General features: G+C 46.4%; 1 protein-coding gene across 2 annotated transcripts in view; it reads left to right on the top strand.

Annotated features, from left to right (window-relative positions):
- Positions 1–5,000, top strand: part of LOC106875830 (WD repeat domain phosphoinositide-interacting protein 2) — a 133,895-nt gene that overhangs the window by 113,412 nt on the left and 15,483 nt on the right. The gene's annotated exons all lie outside the window — the stretch shown is intronic.

The following is a 5,000-nucleotide window of genomic DNA, read 5'->3' as shown; positions in this document are numbered from 1 at the left end:
CCCTGCTCGGTCTGCAGGAAAGGGGTTGGCAGAAACTCCATACATTGTTCCTGGTGTAAGCTATGGACACATAAGAGGCGCACCAACTTTAAAGGCAGATTGACCACGAAGATAGCTTTCGTGTGCAGCAGATGCGCAGGGGCAATAAACACCACAGATGCTCAGAAAACAGATTCCGTCACAGCCAGGGGGAGAAACTAGAAGTAGTTGATAGCTTCTGCTACCTGGGTGACCAAGTCTGTAGTGGGGATGGATGCTCTGAGAGTGTTACAACTAGAATAAGAATAGCCTGGGCAATGTTCAGAAAGCTTCAACCCCTACTGGTGACAAAGGGCCTCCTGATCAGAGTGAAAGGTAGATTGTATGATACATGTGTGCGAACTGCCATGCTTTACGGCAGTTAAACATGGGCTGTGACTGCTGAAGACATGCGTAGGCTCGAAAGAAGTGAAACGAGCATGATCCGCCAGATGTGTAATGTCAATGTGCACACACAACAGAGTGTAAGCACCCTGAGAGAAATGTTAGACATAAGACGCATCGGATGTAGATTGCAAGAGAGATGTTTGTGTTAGTATGGTCATGTACTGTGGATGGATAAGGAGAGCTGTGTGAAGACATGCCACTCCCAAATAGTGGAAGGTATCCAGGGTAGAGGGAGACCCAGGAAGACATGGGATGAGGTGAAGCATGACCTTCAAACGTTGGGCTTCACAGAGGCAATGACAAAAGACCAAGACCTCTGGAGATATGCGGTGACTGAGAAGACCTGGCAAATAAGTGAATTCACAGCTCTAACCTACACCAGTGTCACATAACCAGCTCACTCAAGAGTACCTTGGATCATAGGGTGACCTGCCGTGCTTGAGGAGACCTATTGAATCAAGTACATCAAAATCAAATCACAATCAAATGGAAATTGTGCTCATGACCCCCGTGCTGGTGGCATATAAAAAGCACCATCTGAACATGGCCAATGCCAGCCCTGCCTTGACTTGTTCCGTGCCAGTGACATGTAAAAAGCATCAAACGATCGTGGTGGATGCCAGCTTCTCTGGCCCCTGTGCTGGTGGCACGTAAAAAGCACCCACTACACTCTCGTAGAAGTTGGTGTTAGGAAGAACATCCAACTGTAGAAGCACTGCCAGATTAGACTGGAGCCTGGTGTAGCTTTTTGGCTTCCCAGACCTAGTTGAACCGTCCAACCCATGCCAGCATGGTAAACGGACGTCAAACAATAACGATGATGATATATATAAATATATGCAGAAATAAAAAATTATTAAATAGTACAATACAGTAGTATTGCTTCCCAGTAAAAGAAAGCACCATCAGGTTAAAGTATAAAGAAGTTAGTGGTAGAATGCACCAATATTTATTGGAAATAGCAGTCAATAATATATGACACTGTAGTAAAGCTTCACTGTATATGTGTGTGTGTGTGTGTGTGTGCGTACGAACAACCATGCTACATGGCAGTGAAACATAGGCTGTAACTGCTGAGGACATACGTAAGCTCGCAAGGAATGAAGCCAGTATGCTCCGTTGGATGTGTAATGTCAATGTGAATACCCGTCAGAGTGTAAGTATCTTGAGAGAAAAGCTGAACATTAGAAGCATCAGTTGTGGCGTGCAAGAGAGACGATTGCGCTGGTATGGACATGTGGTGAGAATGGATGAGGATAGCTGCGTGAAAAAGTGCCACACCCTAACAGTTGAGGGAACCCGTGGAAGAGGTAGGCCCAGGAAGACCTGGGCTGAGGTGGTGAGGCAAGACCTTCGTACATTGGGCCTCACCGAGGCGATGACTACTGACCGAGACCTTTGGAAATGTGCTGTGCGTGAGAAGACCCGGCAAGCCAAGTAAGATCGTTGCCAGTGCCCCTGGACTGGTTCTTGTGCGGGTGGCACATAAGATGTACCATCCTGAGCATGGCCGTTGCCAGTACCGCCTGACTGGCTCCTGTAGGATTTTCGAGCGAGATCGTTGCCAGTGCCCCTGGACTGGCTTGTGCGGGTGGCACATAAAAGACACCATTTCGAGCGTGGCCGTTTTCGTGCGGGTGACACGTAAAAGCACCCACTACACTCTCTGAGTGGTTGGCGTTAGGAAGGGCATCCAGCTGTAGAAACTCTGCCAAATCAGACTGGAGCCTGGTGTTGCCATCCGGTTTCACCAGTCCTCAGTCAAATCGTCCAACCCATGCTAGCATGGAAAGCGGACGTTAAACGATGATGATGATGATGATGATGATGATGATATATATATATATATATATATATATATATATATGCATTTATAAACATAATTAAGGGATCAGCAAAACAGTTGCTTCACCACATACCGAAGTTCAGAAATAGCAGCCAAAATGCTGAGACTCCAACAAATAATGGTGTTTACATACCGAAGGGCTTGGTAAAAAATTATTAATTGTTAATTTATTAATAAATTAATAAATTGATAAACCTTTACCCTTTTAATTGTAATATATATATATATATGCATGTATATATATGTATGACTATATATATATGTATGAATGTGTGAATATATATAGTTGAAATTTACAGAAAAAGAAAAGATGAAGACAGGTATAAACAACAAACAGGTGTATTAGTTTAATGCTCAGGAAGGTGAGAAAGTCGTTTATGTTTTGAGCGTACGCTCTTCAACAGAAAAGAACATGGAGAAAATAAACAGAGCGAATGCAAAAACTTTCGGAGCCAGTGGTCAATCATGGTTGGTGGCTGGGCAAAGGCAGTTAGACAGGAGTGCTAGGAAGAAGGGGAGATAATAAGGTATTGGTGATCCCAAAACAAAGGTGTGCGTGCATATGTATGTGAGAGTATGTGTGTGCATGTGGATACGGGCTGGTGATTTTGACATGTGGGTGTGTGTGCGTCTGTAATGTGGGTGTGTGGATGATGCAGTGGATACTGAGAAGTGGTCAGTGCTAGTGCGTGCAGGGTGATGTGATGGGCTGTGGCGGTATTGGGGTGGATTTTGGGTGAGGATGTGGGAGTGGAGTGTGGATGGAGTGGTATCGGCGAAGGGGAAAAGTTGGGTAGGAGTGAAGAGAGGAAGTAGGTGTGAGATGAAGAGAGGAGAGGAGGGGAGTCAGATGAAGAGGTTAGGGGAGTGGAGTCCATATGGTGTAAAGGAGCAAAGAGAAAAGATTAATTCCTGTTCACAGCAAAGGCGGGAGTCCAGATGGCCCCTGCGCAAAGAGAATCCAAACAGAGACAGGTATTGTAATGAATTACTGGTAGAGCGGAAATGGCGCAAAACCTGGGGTGTGTTGCCAAGTCTGATGTCTTGGAGGTACTCCACAAATCAGTCAGCCAGCCAAGCAGCGTCCCGTTTGACCAATGTACATAGAAGGACAGAAAGAGCAGGAGATGCAGTAAATGACATTACTAGAAGTGCATGTAAAAGTGTTAATGATATGATAGAGACAAAGAAGAAGCAGTTGAGGGAAAGAATAAGTTCTACAAGACAAAGTGCAGACATGTTAGGTTGGGGGTTGGGCCGAAGGTCTAGGAAGTGTTTGAGGGCAAGAAGTACTTTATGGCATGGGATCACAGTATATAGACTCTTGATGTCAAGAGTGAAGAGAAGTTTGGAGGAGACAGTAGGGAAGGAGAAAGAGTTAAAAAGATGAAGAGCATGATTAGTGTCAAGGATGTGTGAGGGGCGGGAAGCCACTAGGGGAGCAAGGACACAGTCGAGGTATCTAGAGATCAGTTCCATGGGGCAGTTATAGGCAGAGGGCAGTAGAAGGAGGTGAGATGAAGTTGGCTAAGAGCTTCAGCCTTGTAAAGGTCTGCATGCCACACCACCACAGCTCCACTCTTGTCAGCCAGTTTTATGATGTCTTTGCGGAGTCGGAGACATCGAGGACCCATATATATGTATGTATATATATATATATATATATGTGTGTGTGTGTGTGTGTGTGTGTGTGTGTGTGTGTGTGTGTGTGTGTGTGTGTGTGTGTGTGTGTGTGTGTGTGTGTGTGTGTGTGTGTATATATATATATATGCATGTGTGTGTGTGTATATATATATATATATATATATATACACACACACACACACACGTACGTGTTGGTTACATTGAGGCCCAATTCTTCCAATTCTCCGGTTCGACTCCAGAACTACACGGTTACTACATACAACTGTATAGGAGTCACCTCCCTTTCCCGTGAACAACTCTGCCTTTTCATCTCCTTCCTCTCCAACTTCCACCCTGCTCTTGAATTTACTTCTACCATCTCTGACACCTCTGTTAACTTCCGTGACATCTCTCTTTCCATCAACCTCCCCACCAACTCTTTCACTACCTTCGCCTTCTTCAAACCCACTGATTCCCACCTCTACCTCAACTTCTCCTCCCAGTTCCTCCGCCTCCGACGCTTGTGCAGCCTGGACAAGGATTTCGAGACCCAGTCCCAGTACTTTGGCCGCCTGTTCATGCATCAAAGATACCCCTCCCATCTTGTGCAATCCGTCCTAGCCTGCGCTCGTCGAATCGACAGCACCACCACCCTCTCTCCTTCCCACACCAATCCCTTAACCGCACCCCCTTCCCACTCCGTTTCCACCCTACCCCTTTGTCAGAGGATCCTACGAGCCTTCCATCGCCTCCTGCTCGATCCCACCACCCACACCATTTTCCCTAACCCACCCCTGTCCTTTAAACGCGCCCGTAACCTATGCGATCTACTGGTCCGTAGCACCTTCTCCTCTTCACCCCACCCCCACCCGGTTCCTTCCTGTGCTCCAGATCCCGCTGTCACACCTGCCCCTTCATCACCAACACTACCTCTGTCACAGGGTCCAACCTACACACTCTCCGCATCCTACACAGTTTCTCATGCACCTCCTCTAACCTAATCTACTTCATCAGATGTAACTTATGTGACAGACTATATGTGGGTCAGATAGGCCGCCGGCTGGCCGACCGTTTCACCAAACACCTAAGGGACGTTCGGCTAGGT

The sequence above is a fragment of the Octopus bimaculoides genome, chromosome 7 (genome assembly GCF_046866305.1).
Source record: "Octopus bimaculoides isolate indiv1 chromosome 7, ASM4686630v1, whole genome shotgun sequence".
Lineage (NCBI taxonomy): Eukaryota > Metazoa > Mollusca > Cephalopoda > Octopoda > Octopodidae > Octopus > Octopus bimaculoides.
The sequence above is the reverse complement of the archived record's forward strand: the minus strand, read 5'-3'. Positions and strand labels throughout refer to the sequence as shown.